This window comes from Xiphophorus couchianus, chromosome 24, assembly GCF_001444195.1.
Source record: "Xiphophorus couchianus chromosome 24, X_couchianus-1.0, whole genome shotgun sequence".
NCBI lineage: Eukaryota > Metazoa > Chordata > Actinopteri > Cyprinodontiformes > Poeciliidae > Xiphophorus > Xiphophorus couchianus.
Window position 1 is genome coordinate 12,542,117 of NC_040251.1, and position 19,346 is coordinate 12,561,462.

The 19,346-nt window shown below is 36.1% G+C and overlaps 1 long non-coding RNA gene across 1 annotated transcript; it reads left to right on the forward strand.

The window, feature by feature from the left end:
* The first annotated feature begins 11,160 nt into the window (after positions 1-11,160).
* On the forward strand, positions 11,161-19,054 carry LOC114140311 (uncharacterized). Its single transcript, XR_003594549.1, has 2 exons — positions 11,161-11,853; positions 17,748-19,054. It is a non-coding gene; the product is annotated as an uncharacterized LOC114140311 (long non-coding RNA).
* The last annotated feature ends 292 nt before the right edge of the window (positions 19,055-19,346 follow it).

Below are 19,346 nucleotides of genomic sequence, written 5' to 3' on the forward strand. Positions count from 1 at the left end.
CTAAATAGATGCTTAACACGGATACATGTGTGGATTTTTCATAACTTTCTCCACCTGAACAGAAACAAAACTGAAGTTATTATCTTTGGATCGACGGTCAAACTCATTTTAATTCTGGGCCACATCAAGATCATCAATGTTGTGGAAGAAAGTACTGATAAAACCCATTAGGAAACTCTTAAAATATTAATAAATATCTGTGTATAAGTTCTTCTTCAGCCACAGAACATCCAGGTTTACCTGATTAAATAAATGACTCTGTAGAGCTAATTTAAAAATATTTACAAGGAATTCTGCAATATTTGCTTTTATCTGTGAATATGTGACTTTTTGTTACCTTATTGACTGACTATAAGGCTGAGGCAGCAGTGGAGTAAAAGTAAGAAATACTGCCACCTGCAGGTCGGAGTTAGTATCACCCAAGTCCAATGTTTTTCACTATTTTTGCAAAATATACATTTTAATAAACTCAAATTTTATTACTAGGATGAAAAATGCAGTTATGTGTAGATTTTGCGTGGATTTCCATGATCAAGGAATCAAGAAAAAACTGGAGGGACTGATTGATGAAATTTGGCATCTGGAGTCTATAGGGACATATAAAAAGCTATGGCGGGCCAGATTTGGCCCCCGCGCCTCGAGTTTGACACATGTGATCTAGAAACCATTGCTGGAAACCAGTGATCAGATCTGAACCTTCAGAGTCACATAAAGACAGTTAAAAAGTTGGCCTTTTATCACCTGAAGAACATTTCCAGGATTAGAGGATTAATGTCCCAGAAAGACAGAGCAGGGGTGTCCAAAGTGTGGCCCGGGGGCCAATTCTGGCCCTTCAAATGATCTGACCACAAATCAAGAATGGTAAAAAAAAATTTAGCCAACAAAGTAGAAAACAATTCATGAAGCAAAAACGTTGGAAATTATCATTTTTTCTTTTAAAGATGCAACAATCAGAAGCCCTTTCTGCATTTTGTATCTTTAAAGATTTAATTCAAGTTTTATTATTGTTGAGAAAAACCTAAAAAAAAAAAAAAAGAAGAAAGAAAAATCACAATAAACAAATTTTTGTTTTTTTATTTGATGAATTTTGTGGCATGCCAGTATTAAAAATTCGCCCATTTTGGCTCCTGAGGCAAAAGGTTGTACACCACATATCTAGAGAAACTCATCCATGTGTTTAAATTTAGTCGCACTGATTACTGCAACGGTGTCTTCTCAGGTCTGCCTAAAAACAGTCAATCCTCCAGCTGCAGCTGATCCTGAACGCTGCTGCTGGAAACCAGGAAGCTAGAGCACATCACTCCAGTTCTAAAGTCCCTTCACTGAATAGATTTTAAAATACTGCTGTTAGTTTATAAATCTAACACTACAAATCACAGCACTACAATACATTAAAGATCTGCTGTTGTTCTATCAACCTTCTGGCTATAAGCCATTAATAATACCTGGAATATAGAATAATTCTGGTCTGGATAACAACTTTTCATTAATTTTCTTTATTCTGTCACTCTTTTTGTTTTTGTTTGTTTTTATGGTGTCAAATACTTTGAATTGCCTTGTTGCTTAAATGTGCAATAAAAATAAACTTTGACTTCACAAAACCATAACTGAATTTTTGTTTTGTTTAGGAAACTCTTTTGCTATTATGTTGTTGTTTTTTATATATATACTTAATTCATTAACACATTAAGTGTTTGAAAATAAAAAAGGTCTTTGATTTTCCAAAGTAATACACACAACTCTTGGTGGATAAGAAAAGCCATAAACTAGTACAAACAGTGACTCAGCTCACGCAAATTTCTGTTTAGTCAGTAAGTGGGGACAATAAATCTTTACAATCTAATTTATTTTCTATTACCACAGCATGAGATTTCCAGAAAGAAGTGGAAACTCGTTTTTGCCATTTTCATGCCTGTACTTGTGTTAAAAACAAAAAAAACTGTATATGAGAGACAAGATTTTGCGTACATTTCTACACTGTTGTTGCTCAGTCAAAGCACACAGTCAGTCAATTACTGCAAGATACTGAAGGTTAAATGTGGTCTTGGAAAAAGCTTTGACTCAATGCAGAAAGTTAAATCAGGTGATCAATCCATAACTCTGGTCATAAAGATTAAATATCAGAAAAATCTTAAAAGCATAAACAAATCAAATCTGCTTTTATAGTGATTTTTCAAAGCAGATAAATAATTTTAAAGCATGTTTCTGATACAAAGACTCTCAGGAACAGAAAGGGACTACCATAAATGGGCAGTGAGGCGTCGCCTTTTAACGTTTCCTGTTGTAAAAAGCAAAGAAATATCTTGGAAACAAAGTATTGTGTGACCATTCTTACTTTCCCTCTATGCAGGAGAAACAGAAAAATGTTAGAGTTATCATTACCCACCAAAAACTTTCTTTTAAAAACGTTTAAATATAGAAAACTGTGACTGCTTTTTCAGGTGAAAAGATTTGTTTTGATTTCTTCAAATATCTGCTTCCAGACAGATATTTGCTTCATCCACACATCACTTTATTAAGGTAAAACAAACACTGATCTTACTTTATGTCACCCACAATAACTAGCTGTAGCGGCTTAGTTGCATTTCTAATTTAATGGAAATACCACAATTGCCAAAAAAAAATTTTTTTTTCCACATGAACAGAATAACAACAAAGATTTTTGCATTTTTTTAATGGAAACACAGAAAGTGTAACAATGCAGGTCAGAACTGGAGCAGGAATCTGAATTGTAGTTTTTCGATCTACACCTTGCTGAGCTTTCTGTACCGCGCTTTTAAATCTCTGTGTATGGTGCCAGTCTGCCTCTCAGAGAACTTGCTGACTTCCTCCTCGATAAACAAATTATCATAAAGATCTTTGACTTATAAACTCAAACAGAGCTGGAGACGACCATTACTCTGATGCTGAGTAGCCAGTGTGCTATGCATTGATACCTAATTTCACTGATGGATGTATTATGTGTCAAACTTCCACAGCGCTGTGTTCGTTTTTCTTTTTTATGCTTTTTTGCATAACTGTTTGGTTCAGTTCAGACACGGAAAAAAATACATACTCAATGATAGTAACTGACGTTAAATAAAACGGTATAAAATGCAGCGAATGTGACTATCTGAGAGGTTTCCAGACAATTATCAAGTCCTACTGATTTATTTGTACCACTTCTGTTGTTGTTGTTTTTTTCCAAGTAACAAACTTTAATGATCTTTAAAAAGAATTGGACAGAGATGCTCCCCCTTCCAAAGCGTTTTAAAAAAGGTTGATTTATACATGTAGGCTCACATTTTATCCTTGGAAAAGTACAGAGAATAACTTTGTTATCATCTGAGTGTTTTTCACGTTAGGTCTGTAAACGTCCTGTTTTCTGTTATTCATATTCAATGTTTATTTTTATCTGTAAGGTTGAAGTTGTTTTATGGATTAGCCCCAGGAGACGTTTCTGTGTAACCCACTGAGACTGCTTTGATCCGGACAAAGGGATATTTCTCTCTGTTAGTAAATTAGGTGGGAACGTCTCTGAAGTCACAATGTAATTTATTTGGTAAAAAAGGAATCAGAGGACTTGCTTATGCCGTAAATATTCAACCTTTTTGTACCTTTATGTGACGAATGAACTTCTCTATATTAAAGTTTATGTTTTCTTTTCTTTTTTTAGTTATGGTTTTGATATAGCTAGCGAGAATATAATGACCAAACTCTTATAACCGCAGTATGTTTATAACTTTTACTTAAAAAATCTATTTTTTACATATTTGTTAAAATTATCACCATGTTGTGACAGTAAAACATAAGACACACATGAAAAAAAAATCGAGCTCCTCTGCCTTCTCCCAGTGCTCACTGTCAGAAACAACCAATCAGAACCAGGAGGAGGGACTTAGCGCTATCAATCACCCTCTTGCTCACCCACTCCTGCTTGCTTATTGCTAAGCTACAGCTGGTTCACCACAAGGCTAATTAGCATAGCCACCGATGATGCCAGATGAAGGGTTTTCCTGTAACACTAAGCTCTATTTCCACCATAAACACATTCAGCAGCGTACATGAGATTGATTGACAGCGCTAAGACACGCCTCCTGGCTCCGATTGGTTGTTTTGACCAGGAGTGGTGCATTTCTGCAAACAATAGTAGCTCAGAGAGGAGGAGCTTCATTTTTTCACCTATTATCTGTCTCATTACATACTGTCACAACATAGTTACACTTTTTGGATAAAACTTTTTTTTATTTTTACAAAAGTTACCTACGGCAGCTTTAAAGTACTTCTGTTCTTAGTTTTACTAGTGTTTTGTCTTGTTTTTAAATGCATTTATAATTCCCTTTATGTTGTGCACCAGACTTGCACATGAAGCTAATTTGACATTTATATTTCTAGTATCTCTCTGGTCCCAAGTCAGTTTCAGGCTGCATACGAGTTTAATTGGATTAAAAGATACAGAACAAAGGAGAATGTTTTAAATCTGCAGATGACATTCACTGTAAAATTATTTATGGTCAGGAAATAGAACAAAGTTTCCAGCTGCAATGCTTATGATATTGCAGCGTCATGTCGGATTAACTGTACAACTTGAGGTTTTTGTAATCCATTTCCTGCTCTCCTGGGTTGGAATATAAATATGATAATACCCAATTATTTTCACATCTTCTAAACTATGTAAAAGAAAAGTAGCACAGTGAAACATTTTGGGATTAATTATTGCAGAAATGCAAGTAATAACTACTGGATTTCAGACTTTAACACTAAAATTCTCAGATTTTTTAGTCAAATTTTTCTAACCATTTTGCAACAGTTAAAAAAATACACTTAGTAGGCTTTAGATACACAATAACACTAGGAAAAGGGCAATTAACTGCTATAATAGAGGGCAAAGTGATGCAAGTGTGCATAACATCACAGCTTAACACTTGGATATTGGAAAGTGGTAAATAATTAAAAAACTATTTCTGCTATTGCTATCACCACTACCAGAAGTAATAATAATACAGACTGTATTATTATTATTAATATTATCCTCTGGCCCACATATTATTAGACATATTCTATTGTTAGAAAATGACAGAAAAAAGAAAAACCCAGAGACAAAAATATTATTCCCTACTGGTCCAGATTTGAAACATACTAAATTAAATAGTTCCCTGGACTCTCCAAGAATGAGTGTGCATTCACACCGGCCCTGTTTAATTAGGTTTAATCATCTGTAGTTCGTTTGCGTGGAAAATCAGATTTACTTTGGGAGGCATGAAAGTGTAAAAGCAAAATCTGGTTTGCCTATAAACCTAGAAATCTGTTTGATTAAAGTGAACTCTGGTGCGATTCAGTGCATAATGTGGATGCAAACGGGCAGGAGACCTTTCCAAAAGCAGGAAGTGGACTACAGCACAGAGCATTCTGGGTAAACAGAACTAACCCAAAGGTTTCCTTAGTCTGGCGCTAGCGGTAGAAATGGATTGTGGTCGTTTACCAAAGACAAAAGAGAAATCCTACAACCGCTAAATCTGATGCTACTCCATTTTTGTTTACATTTTTGTGAATCAAGTTGTTCTCACTGTCTTCTTCTCAGGTTTTTGTGTCGTTTCCTTCAGTTGTTTCTCCCACAGCGCCACCACAGGCGAGGAGAGGAACCGCTTTTACAATTAGTTTGGTTGTCTGACAGTGCAGTGCGAAAGCGAACCGCAGCTGAAAATGTAGCAAATGTTACAGTTTTGAACCAAGTCTATGGGACTATCAGGTATGAAAACAACCTGAAATAAACGTGTGCTGTTAGCAATCATTTGAGGTTATCTCAACTTGTTGCTGTCATCACTCCAACTTTGGTCATCATTGATAGGGCGTTTAAGGCTTCAGAAATTTGTTTTGAAGATCTGTTTTACTAATCAGCCCAGATATATTTTGGACTGATAATTGGGCAATAAAATGTTGGAACTTTGGTCCCCAATTGAACCGTACATTCTGTAGTCTTCTGGACTAAATTACACAGCTCTGGTAAAATATTAAGAGACCTCTTATAATGATTATTTTCCTCTAAATTTACTTTTTATAGGTATATGTTTGAGTAAAATGAACATTGTTCTTTTATTTTGAAAACTACTGACATGTCTCTGAAATTCCAAGCAAATGTAGTTTTTATTTGCAGAAAATGAGTCAAAATACTGAAAAAGATGCAGCACTTTCAGACCTCAAATAATGCAAAGAAAACAAATTCATCTTAATTTAGAAACAACAATACCAGATTTTCTAGAGCTTTAGTTGGCTTTCAAAATACAAAGACTGTCGAAATGCTAAATCAAAAATACGGTGGAAAAACATTGACATGTAGGAAAAGTCTGAACTGTAGCAGGGATATTTTTTAAACCTTGAACCTTTCCAAGCTGTTTTTCTTAGGTGAAAATAATAATTCCAACATTTTCACACATAAAACTCTGTCATATTTAACTCCCAAACCTTCCTCTCATCCCGATCGTCTCCTGCCATCTTCAATAAGCCCCTGAATCAACTCCACTCTCTGGCTGACCACTGGCTGTGACACTAAGATCATCTAAATATGCTCATGAACCTGGCCATGTCAGTGACCAAATAAGGGGCCGGGCCGAGGTCTTAATATGACAGCGCTGCTCTTTGCAGCTCTGACAGCCCTGCAACCTCTGCACAGCTCAGGCAGTGAGGCCACGCTCCCTTAAGCAGCTTTCCATGACTGTCAGTCTGCGAGCTGTGCCGCTCCCAGCAAACTGCATGGACAGCGATGATAAGGTAGGATGACACAGCTCTTTATGTGCAGCTCCAGCCCTCCTTTAAAGGCCTGAATTTACTGTTTACCGCAAACTACACTTCATTTCTCAATTGAACGTCGCATTTGTTTTGGATTGTTGAATAAACCTCCTTATTCCACGTCAAATGCTAATTGCAAAGAGTCGATGCTGTTTAAGTGATCAATACGCTGAACTGTTGCTGAAGATTTCCAAGTCCTAATGAGCCAGTTTTATTGTTTCTGCTTCACATTTATGGATGGAGCGCCTTAGATAAACCACCCCCACACACACCGATATACACAGCGGAGGCATTTGAGACATTCAGACTTTAACTCAGGGACACTGAGGACAGACCAGCCGTCCAATTAGTGGACGAACAGCCATACATCCCCAGGCACAGCCGCTCATTCCAACAACTGGAAACAAACTGAAACATGTTCATCACTGACCCTCTAGTTTGTAAACATTTCTTGAAGATTAAATAGAGCATAAATCACACAGTTATGTTTTTTTTTGCGAAATGGTAAGAAATCTGAGTGATGTGAATCTAAAAAAGACAGCAGACAGCAGATGGCAGCTGTGAATAAAACTTGCATGAGATTGATGCTGGTGTATTTCTTCTAATACGCTCCATGAAAATAAGTTAATCAGTAGAAATGATGCAGCAGCAGACAGGATGGGTGTTTAATTGAGCAGATGCAGAAGCAGCTGACAGTCAGACTGAGACTGAGGATGTTTTCACCACTAAAAAACACCCAACTAAAACATTCTTGAGTTTTAAAAACGTGTCAACATTTTTTACATTTTTAGCTGCTGCGGTTCACTTTCACACTGCGCTGTCAAACAAACCCAACGCTTTGAAGAAACGGTTCCCCTCCCCGCCTGCGGGGGCGCTGCTCTAAGAACCACTGAAGGAAACAACACGAAAACCTCTGAAGAAGCCAGAGCGCGACTTCCTTCATCACAAAATATAAACAAAAGTGGATTAGCGTCAGATTTTTAGCGATTAGAGATAGTTTTTCTCTTTTGTCTTCGGTAAACGGTCACTAACCATTTCTCCGTCTAGCGATAGAAACACAGGGCTTGTTGTTGTTGTGTTTACCCAGAATGCTCTGCGCTGTAGTTTGCTTCCTGCTTTTGGAGTGGTTTCCAGTCCACTTTGAACAGAGGTCCCCAAACTTTCTCCTGTGAGGGCCACATAACTTGTCCCTTCTCTGATGGGGGGCCGGGGTCAGTTTGTAACAGAAAAAGTGTGACGATTGTAAGAGTGCTAAACATAAAAATGTATTGTTTTTCAGAAAGCACAATCAAATAACCTTTTCTGGATTCTTCAGAGAACAAAAGTCAGGAAATAACACTATTTATGAAATAAATAATAACCAAATAACACTGGGTTCTCCACATAAAAAAAAGGGTTAGGGTCAATTATATGCATGTATAAAATAGTTACTAACTAATAGTTAATAATAAATAAAGTTCATTACTAAGGAACATTTATTTTATTGCAAAAGTCCAACTTATCAAATAAAAATGCACATATATGAAAATACTCTGGTATTGTTCAGGGGGCCGGACCAAATGTGGAGGCGGGCCGCATCTGGCCCGCGGGCCGTAGTTTGGGGACCACTGACTTAGAACAACAATACACATTCGAACCGCACCAGAGGTCACTCCAACCAGGCCAACAGGTTTTTAGACAGAACAGAGTTTGCTTTTTTGGTCCGCATCAGAATTCCCCGAACGAACCGGACTTTCTAGACTAACGGACCAAACAGGGCCCGTCTGGTACTTGAACCACAATCTCATTCTTTCAGTCACTATTGTCAAGAAAATCCGAGCTCATCCCACTTCCCCATGCTGGAGATTTTAGTTTAACAGTAATAATAAATAAAGTTATCTTTAAAATGAATCACTCAAGTGACATCAAGGCCCAACAGTAGACTTAAGTGTCAATAAAGTTAGTTTAACAGTAATAATAAATAAAGTTATCTTTAAAATGAATCACTTAAGTGATATCAAGGCCCAACAGTAGACTTAAGTGTCAATAAAATAAATCTAGTTGTGTGTGTTGTTTTTGTCTCATGCAAACTTTGCTTTAATTCTACTTTTTTCTATCTAATCATAAGAAATCATAGTCAGTCAGAGAGAGTCATTAAACAGGAAAAGCAGGTTTCCTGGAAAAAGAGGAAGTTTCCAGCCTGCAGATTTATAAAAATAGCTGAGACTATTCCTTAGTTTAAAAAATGAAATCTAAACATTTTGAGTAATTTGATAAGATTCAAAATAAAATACTTATATTAATATTGATTTACTTGTAATAATACTTACACTTACATTTGTGGGAACACTTACAAGAAAAACAAGTAAATGTAACTTTGGTATCAAATAATTAGAATAATAGATTATTCTTGGTTTCTTTTCAGAAAACATCTGTAATAACTCACATTAAGATTATAATCATAGATGAGTGTGGGAACGCAGACCGACCAGAAAATAGAGAGCTTCACCTTTTGGCTCAGGTTTCTCTTCACCAAAAATGACAAAATGTGAAAAATTTCAAAGGTTTGAATACTTTTTTCAAGCTCCTTTTATTTACCATCACTTACTGTTTATCTGACTGCCAGATGCTAAAGCAGCTGCCAGTAACACACTAATTGCTCTAATAGCGACTCTGTTATTTCTGTATGTTGTTTAAAAACATAAATAATTTACTTATCCACCACTGGTCTGAATGGAACTACATAAAAACTGAACCACTATAACTCACCAATAAATCAATCCTCCTATTGGAGGAAGGGAATGAAAATAAAAATGTGTCTGACACACAGCAGCTTAGAGGTGTACATTTCTGAATGTAACCTTAATGTAAAACTCAATTTAATTTGCCATGAAATTCAAATATGTATCTATATATGCCAGCTGTGACTAAGTGTTGTTTAGGTTGGCATCTACATTCAAGATGGTTGAATAGAGGCTCTAACATTAGATGCTAAATGTTAGTATGATGCCAGTTGAGTTTAATTAAGACAGAAGTGAAAACAACACAATGAGTGAGGATTAAAAGAGAAACTCGTTGACCTCAAAGTGAAGAGATTCATATGAAAAGCGATGTTTTTCTTTAAAAGGCTTTTGCTCAAAAAAGAGCAGGAAACCGATTGTAATGACGCTGCAGGTCTTTTGCGGTCAGCTTTAACGAGAGACATTAACATTCCCTCTGTGCAAAATTCACATTTAAGAAGAATTACTTTATTCATCCCAGCAGGGAAATTATTTCGCAGTTACAGCAAGAATTTTTTTATACATTAACACACACACGACAGGAGCTGCGTCTGCAGGCAGCTGAGCCAGCGCCATTTTTGAAGGAGGACATGCGGCAAAGGTCGTCAGGACCGGGAGTCGAACCCGCGACGTCTGCGGTTCTAAGGCCTCCAAATGTGGGGCATGCTAACCCCCTGCGCCACCACAGCACGCCCCAAATGTTTTATATGTTTTTAATACTTCAATTTGGGTCTCAACTGCTCCTGAAAACAGCCTAAGTGTTTAAAAACATTTATTTGACAATAACTTAAAGTTTCTTGGTGTCTGGAAAATGAGCCAATTCAAAAACCTTCAGAACGTTCAGTCACATCCGAAGGGCACTGAGCTGTTACCTAGCTACTCCAGCCCGTTACCTAGCAACACCCCGAGCGGAATTCCAGCATGTTTGGTCAGCTGGTTTTACCACTTAATGTGCTGTACAATGGATACTGGAAAAGGCAAGAGTTTTGTTGGTGACCTGTTGATTTACTGTTCAGAAACCACTTCCTGCACTGCAAAAAACACAAAATCTTACCAAGAATTATTGTTTAGTTTCTAGTGGAAACATCTTAGTACACTTTAAATAACTTAAAAGTAACTTTTCAGCAAGATATTGGAGCTTGTTTCAAGACAATTATTCCTTAATAATGATGAAAAAGTACTGGTTCCATTGGGTTATTATTTCAGTTATAACAAGACATTTATCCTATTTTATAACTGAAATAATCTGCCGGTTGAAGTAGTACTTTTTTCAGCAATATTCAAGAATTATTGACTTAAAGCTAAACTAACTCACATGTAGCTTTGTTTTAAATAAATAATTTTTCAATATTGCTTAAAAAAGTAGTAGATTTTTTTATATATAACAATACATTTTCTCATATTATAAGTGAAATATTTTACCAGTGGAACTAGTGCTTTTTTAATCAATATTAAGAATTAATTTACTTAATACAAGCTCCTATATCTTGCTAAAAACTACTTCTAGGTTAGTTTTGTGTTATTTCAAATGCATGAAGAAACTAGACACAAATACTTGGTAAGATTTTGTGTTTTTGCAATGTGCATTCTTGTTGGTTGTGCAGGAGGCTCTATGAACGCTTTTCAAAGATGTACAGTTGTACATGCTAATTGCGTGTTTTTTGTATTTGTTCAGTTCAGCTGCTAGCAGCAGCTAATTTGCAATAAAGTGACAGGAACCCCTATAACATCTCATTCTGAAAGGAGCTCAAAATAGACTAAAATTTAATTATAATGATTTTGTGCAATAAAATTGAATGAACATGTATTTTTATAGTGCACAGACCTACCCTAACCTGTCCAGGGAAGCATAAAAGGTCGTCTTTAATGAACAGTGTTTAAAGACAGATGAACAAAGTGAGGGGGAAAGCAGGAGAAGGGATTGAGACGGGTTGGGGAGTGGTACTTTGAGTCATCAGTGATGCTCAGACCTTCACAGTATTATGCTGATCCCTCTCCCTCGCCCACACTCCCTCTCTCACTCTGAGCTGCTCGTTGTGCATCAGCCAGACTCGGGTGCGTGTCCACAAAGATGAGGAGCGCACACTCTGCGTGATGGAGCGAGCCCTCGCCCACCTGGCTGCTCACGCGCGTGTCGGCGTTCGGGAGGAGGATTCCTCCACTGAGTGTCAGCCTCACACCGGTCCCGCCTCTCTTCTTCTTCTTCTGTCTTTTCTGTTTTTGTTTTTTGTTTTTCCTCCCAGAGACTGGTCAGATCCTCTCCTCCATGTCTGGCTCTCCACCTGGCCTCCATGAGTTTAATTGAGGACAAGCCATTCCTCCCTGGAAGGTAAGCAGCAGCGTCTGTTTCCACGGCATAACGGTGACTTTAGGTATCAGGGAGGTTGATATATTTAATCTTTTTTGAATTTCCTCATGTGGTTTTAAGAGGAAATTAAAAATATACATAAAGATGATAAAGCTGAAAACATGGATTGTGTATAATTTTAGGGAATTTTCTGAGATTTGTCTGATTGGGATGAAAGAGTGTTTCCTGAAGGGCAGCTTGTTTCAGTAAAGTGGAGTCTGGTTGTTCAGCCTGATGATTAAATGAAGTCAGAGACCTGACAGACGACTGTGGGACCCGCGCAGGATTAGTCAGGAGGCGCTCCGATTGCCAAAAGATGCAGATTTTTGTTTCCCACAAGTTAAAGCTTTCTTTCTGACAGCACAAATAAAATGTTGCAATCTAAAACTATACGTTTCACAGACACGTCTGAATGAAGCTCTGCAGTAATGGAGAAATGAATAGGTAAATGGCGAACCCATTAATATCACATCTCTTGTTTCTCTGCAACAAACAGCTGCTGCTGTTTGTCTTCCAGCCCATGTGGAAACCGTCGCAATGGTCGACCGTTTCCAACGCAGCCGGTTGACCTGATCCCAGGCGGCACGTATTGTTTGTTTGAATGTTTGCCTGCATAAATAAGCTGCTTGTTGTCGTTGCACAAACACATAACTGTGGGTCTCACTTCGGCTTGCCAACAGAAAATCAATACCTGTAGACAATGCTTGACTATTATGAGTAAGTTTGGCCTTAGAACTTGGAACAACGTTATTTAACAAAGTGATTCACCTTCGACTTTCAGGGATTCCTGTCAAAGCAAAGGCAGGAAGGAAGCGTGAAACAGGATATATGTAAGAACTCGATGAATAGATTTGTGTGATTTAATGAAGCAGAAAATCACCTTCACAGATATTTATAGCTGCTTCTAATCTGATGTGTTTAATACTGCTAAGTAATTTTCAGCGATATAATCAAGGACATGAATGTCATTTAAGGTTTTGTGTTTTAATACCTAATTTTATCTGTGTTTTGTTGATATTTGAATAATTATACGATATCAATTCATTTTAAAAGGGTTAAAAATAGGGTTGAAACAATTAACTGGATTAATAGTGATGAACTGATTACTTAAATAATCGTCAATTAATTTAGTTCAGTCAACTGACAGATTAATAAAAGGCCAGTAGCTGAAAGAATGAGCAGCAATTAAGCCAGAACTTTAATAAAATATATATACAACCAAGAGACCACTTAAAATGATTTTAAACTGATTTTACTCAGAAAACTAAGTAAAATCAGTTTTACTCAAACATTTTACTTATGTTTGAGTAAAATGAACACTGTTCTTTTATTTTATGAACTACTGACAACATGTCTCTGAAATTCCAAGCAAACGTTTTGTATTTATTAGCAGAAAATGAGAAATGGTCAACAAAGACACAGTGCTTTCAGGTCTCAATTAAAGCAAATAAAACAAGTTCATATTCATTTAGAAACAACAATACTAATGTTTTAACTCAGGAAGAGTTCAGAGATCAGTATTTGGTGGAATAACTAGGAGGTTTTCTATGGGATTCAGTGCTGTGGGCTGTTTATTTTTACCAGAGATATGTATTTATATAAATAGGTTTTAAAGAAAACCTCTTTATCTGTGAATATTTTCTAATGGAATAGTTTTAACTTTAACTGGTTCAAATTCTGTTAAGAAAATCTGATATTAAGCACCTTTGTCTAGTTAATCAATTAATCGTTAATGAAAAAATAAACAGATTTTCTGCACACCAAATGATATAATGTCAAGTAGAAAGTGCACAGATTTTCACATGTTGATGTTAGATGTATATTTTTTAAGGTTCTGTTGGCTCTAGTGGCCTTTATTTGAAAGTAGTTCAACAGGAAACGTGGTAATGAGAGAGGGAGGGAGGACATGCGACAAATGTCGCCAGGCCGGGAATCGAACCTGCGACCACCGCCACGAGGACAAAGGCCTCAATACGTGGGTCGTGCTCTGCCGCTGCGCCACCACAGCAGCCCTAGATGTGTTTTTTAAACTGCAGCTGCATCTTTAGCTACAAGTAATAAAGCATTTATTAAAGAAATTATGTGTTTTTGCATTTGAGGTAATAAAGTTTTTATTTTCTGATTTAAAAAAGGAATTGAAATCAATAATTCAAAAGAATAATCAGAGTAACTGATAGAATAATCAAATAATCATCGGAACAATTGATTAATTGGCCGAAAAAAATATTAATCAGAAAAATTGCCAGAATGAGTAATGTAAATATTTGTTAATTTGCATCTTTAAACGTATTTCTAAGACTGTATAAAAAGATTCAAGTCATTTGATGAAAATCTGCAGAATGTGCCCATTTTTAAAAATCAAATTAATTGATTAATTATCAAAATAATTAATAATTGATTATTAAAATAATCATTAAATGAAGTCCTAGTTAAAAATGATGTTAGAGTTAGAGTAATTTAAATTATTTGTTCTGCTGGTAAGAATTTGCTTCTTTGGCGCTACAGCCCTCAGCATGATGCTGCCACCACCATGCTTGGCAGCTGGTGAAGTGTTGTTAGCTCTCAGTGGAGTGAAATCGCTCCGTCTTTGTCTCAGCTGACAGACTTTTTTTTTTTAAATATACGTATATCTCAAATGTCTAGGTATTTTTATGCAATTTTTGTATGGGGGAATATTTCTGCCATAAGTCGAGAGCACACATTTTCTGTCTGAAAGAAGGATTTCATGTCTTTTGTTCTCAAAACTTTTAATTCTTGTTTAATTCCCATATTTTGGCATAATATGGCCAAAATATTATGCCATATTATGCCAAACTCCATAAATGTAACTCCATAAATTTATGGAGTTAAATTTGTGTCACAAATATTCTTTCAAAAAAATTATTACAATTCAAAACGTTTTGACCAGTTAAATTATTTTTGATTGAGATAAGTTTTTTTTTTTTTTTTATTAGAATTTGTTTTTGCAAATCCAAAAGTTTTGATTACAATTCTATTTTTTTTTGTTTGACATAATTTTTTTTTTATTGAATAATTGTGAAACAAATTTTACTCCTTATTAAGTGCTTAAATGAAAAATCTGCAGAAGACGAAATTATGTTTTAATCCAGTTAATTGATTAATCGTCAGAATAACCAATAGAATAATTGATTAATCATCAGAATAATTGATATATCATTTAAAAAATCTATAGAATAGTTGACTAATCATCAGAATAATTGTCAGAATGACAGAATAATTGATTAATCATTAGATTAACTGATAGAATAATCAAAGAATCATCAGAATAATCGATTAATCGGCAGAAAATTTTATTAATCATCAGCATAATTGCCAGAAGGAGTAATGTAATCAATAATCGACTACTAAAATAATCGTTAGTTGCAGCCCTCCTCAGCAGTGTTTGATATAAACTAATTCTTCTTGAGAAAAAAAGGTTTAAATTAAATCCATAAAACCCCAAACTCAACGTAATATTCACACCAATGATGAGTGAATTTAAATATCTAACTTCCTGTAAGTTTTTCCCATCGTTTCATTAAAGAAAATTAAAAACCTGCATTAATAAAGCTCACATTAAAGGCAGCCTGAGGCAGCAGCAGCAAAGAGGTAGCCGGTGCTACTAGTTCTGTTTTGTACATGACGGAGATCAATGTCCGAACGTGAATCCAGTCCTGCTGGGAACTCATTTACAGTCTGATTAGATCATGTCAAGCTCTGCACCTTAAACACTTCAGGTGCTCTGCATCATGTGATCACTCTCCTCAGACATTATATAATTTATGTCGCAGCACGGGTGCCGACGTTGGAAGGAGTCGCCTCCGATGGCCCCGTCATACTGCTGAGGCTTTGTGTGAATATTATACAGTTATGGCATTTGCTTGTCACTGACAGTCCCTCTCAGTTGAAGAGGCAGGCAGGGTGAATTCAGTCAGCTTTAATCTCTCAAAGGTTTCCACAGGCTCTGGGGGACATGCCACAAAGAAACCATACATGTTTCTGCAACGACTTCCTGCTACATCTTTTTATATCCCTGTGAATTATAAGCCTACTAGATTGGGGGAGTATTTATTTGTCATTTAACAGCTGCTTTGTCGAATGCGATTGTCAAAACAAAAACAGCAGACAATTAGCAGCTAGTTTGAGATGAAAATTATTTTAGATTTAGTGCTTTGGAAACTGTGATGAATTGTGAAAAGTAACACAGAAAGCATAAAAATGTTAGAGCTCTGATGAAAACATTGTTGGTGTCCTGGGGGGCCAGGAAGCCCAATTAAACCAAGCGTAAAAGATGCAGTGTGACACATAACATCCCAAAACACAAACACAAGATATGTCAAAGGCGCAAACTCTGAGGGTTATCCGTGAACATACTGTACCATTACCACCATTACATAATCACTGGTGTTATTAAGCAAATACAATCACTGATATTGTTGCTGACGCTACTTTAAGGCCATAAAGGTCAAAGAATACAATTGTAGAAATGAAATTTAAAGGAGACCTATTGTTAAAAAAATCATATTTTGGTAAGTTTTTGTACTTCCATTTGGGTCTAAACTGCTTCTAAAAACAACCCAAGCACTAAAACAAAAAACCCACCCAGCTGTTTTCTGGAAATAAGTTCATGTTTTTTGGTGTTCGGAAAACGAGCGGCTTCAAAACCTTCCGATTGTTAACGCTCCATTCCTGTTGTACTCAACTTCTTAGTTGAAAAAATGAACTGAAACGTCTAAAGGAGTTGGATTTTCCACTGGGAAACTGGGAGCAACTCCAACTACCCCCAGTTACAATCTGTAAGGTATCTTTGTTTTCAATATGGCCGCTTTTCGCCACAACAACAATAAAATGTGGTGGGGACATGTTCAATTTACAAGACATGCATATAAAAATGCGTCTAAAATCAATGATACCTGTAACGTCTTCAACTCTAAACTAAAAGAATTAAAAGTGATGTTTGCTTATGGGAACCAAAGTTTGAACAGTACTTGTTCTGTTGGCAGATTATTTCCAAATAACATTGGAAAAATGTCTTGTTATGAATAAAATAATCTGCCAGTAGAACTAGCACTTTTTCATCAGTTTTAAGAAAATATTGACTTAAAACAAGCTCCTACATTTTGCTGAAAAGTTACATATACGTTAGTTCAATCTTATTACAAGCATACTAAGATGTTTGTGCAAGAAACTAGACCAAAAATACTTTGTAAGATTTTGTGGTTTTGTAGTGCAGCATCCTAGGTCAGCTGGTTTTACTGCTGTATGCGCTGTACAATGGCTGCTGGAAAAAAGAAGTGTTTTGTTGTTGACTTTCCATCAAGAAACCACTTAATGGATTATTGTTGGTTGTGCAGGAGGATCTACTAATGCTTTTCAAAGATGTACAGTTGTATAACTGCACATCTGTTTGCAGCAAACGTAACCATTGAGCTGGGGGCGTGGCCAGCAGCAGCTTATTTGGATTTAAAGAGACAAGACGCCCTAAAACAACTCAAAGTAGGCAGAACAGAGCAGACTAAAATCTCATTATCTAGGAACGATTCTGTGCAAAAAAAAAAGTAAGATCATGTTTTGTATCGCCCGTATCCTGTTCAAGAAACTATAACAGGTCACCTTTAACCCCGACACAGATTTTCCTGCAGATGGCCGCTTCCTGCCGCGCTCCCCGACTCTTTAAAGCCCTTTAAATGGCCTCTCATTTCAGACGTTTAAGGGCTATGAGTGACAGTCCTATTTTCAGTGCCGTCATAAATGTCACAGTATTAATGACACGAGACTTGTTGCAAACTCAGGCAGAGCAGATTACTCGTCATCCTGACAACAGGAATAAATTGCATCGGTTTAAGACGTTTACCTCGACGTTTTCCACGTTTCAGGAGCGATGTGGATGCCAATCAGGAATGAAACGACGGGTTCTCCTGCGCGGCCGGCAGCCACTGCATGGTTTATGCTTGGTGTCACCATCTGGAGGTCAGCGCTCTTCTTTCACTGAAGGAATCTAATTAACTGGACATCATAGCTGCTCTGTCATGAAATGTGCCTCTGCAGACCGTCGGTGGAGTTCAGCTGCTCTCCCTCATTTTCACAGACAAATTGATGAGTTTTAGCTTCATTTTGTTCCTCGAATCTCAAACACACTTTGCTTAAATCTGTCTTAAAATCAGGTCATTTCAAAGACTATTTACTTTCAAAGAGTAAATACAAGAAGTGGTTTCCAAATGGTGAGGAGAAAAAGGCCAGATGTGAAGAAGTAATTAGTCCTTCTTCTTAAATTGTGAATTAAATGTGATTAGATGAAGTAAATCCTTTGCTTTGAAGCTGATTGACAACATAAAATACGAGAAACTTATCAAACTCTGATCTAAAGAAACTCAGGAATATGAGCAAATGTTTTTGATGATCGCAAACGCTGAAGCAGAAATGACATTTTTCACATTAATTCATACAAACCTTTCCCCCTAATAACTAAATAAAAAATTGCTTTTGTATTTGTTTATTTATTTTTGTCAAAATAGGAAATATTTGTAAATGGGAAAACACCTTTTTAACTTATAATCTTACAAAAAAAACTGTCTGAAAAGTGAACTTCATCACAAAGAATCAGTAAGATTTCTGTATTTGTACCTAAAATATGATTTATTAATAATTAACTCATATAAAATAAAACATTTAATCAAAAATATGTACACTGGAAAAGCTTATAAACATGACCTGGAAATTATTAACATTATAATTTAGAATTTAATTTATTGTTACTGTCACTTTTATTAACGACTTAATTAGACAAAATGAGATGAAAACACAGATAAAAATACTTTATGTGTACATCAAAAAAATCTAATTAAAATTCTAAATCTTATTAAAAGAAATTTGCTTTGACAGGAAAAAAAGGAAATGGTTCAGGAACTTCACAAAAGGTTTTGCAGAACATAAAACATCAACAAAATACATTTAATAAAAATCATATAATCCGGCTAAGCCACATTCGAGGCTGAAGATTTAATCTGAGCAGATTTGGCAGAAAATAATCCAGAAACTCTGAAGAAAACCTTAAATTCATTGTCAGGTTTTTAACACACCTTGTTATTCTGATTAGCAGAGTAAATCCACAGGCAGCAGCAGCTTTATGGAGAATCTATTCATAACATGAATAAAAAAACTAAAATGTCACATTTACATAAACATTAAGGCTCAGAACATAATTACGTACTGTCGGCTTCAAAACGACGATACAAGAAGAGAAGAACCTCCATGTTTCAGTCAGGAGTTAGGGATCAAGGAAGGAAGGGAGGAACTAATGATAAAATGGGAAAGAAAGAAAGAAAGAAAGAAAGAAAGAAAGAAAGAAAGAAAGAAAGAAAGAAAGAAAGAAAGAAAGAAAGAAAGAAAGAAAGGAAGGAAGGAAGGAAGGAAGGAAGGAAGGAAGGAAGGAAGGAAGGAAGGAAGGAAGTGAAGGAATAAGGAAGGAAGAAAGA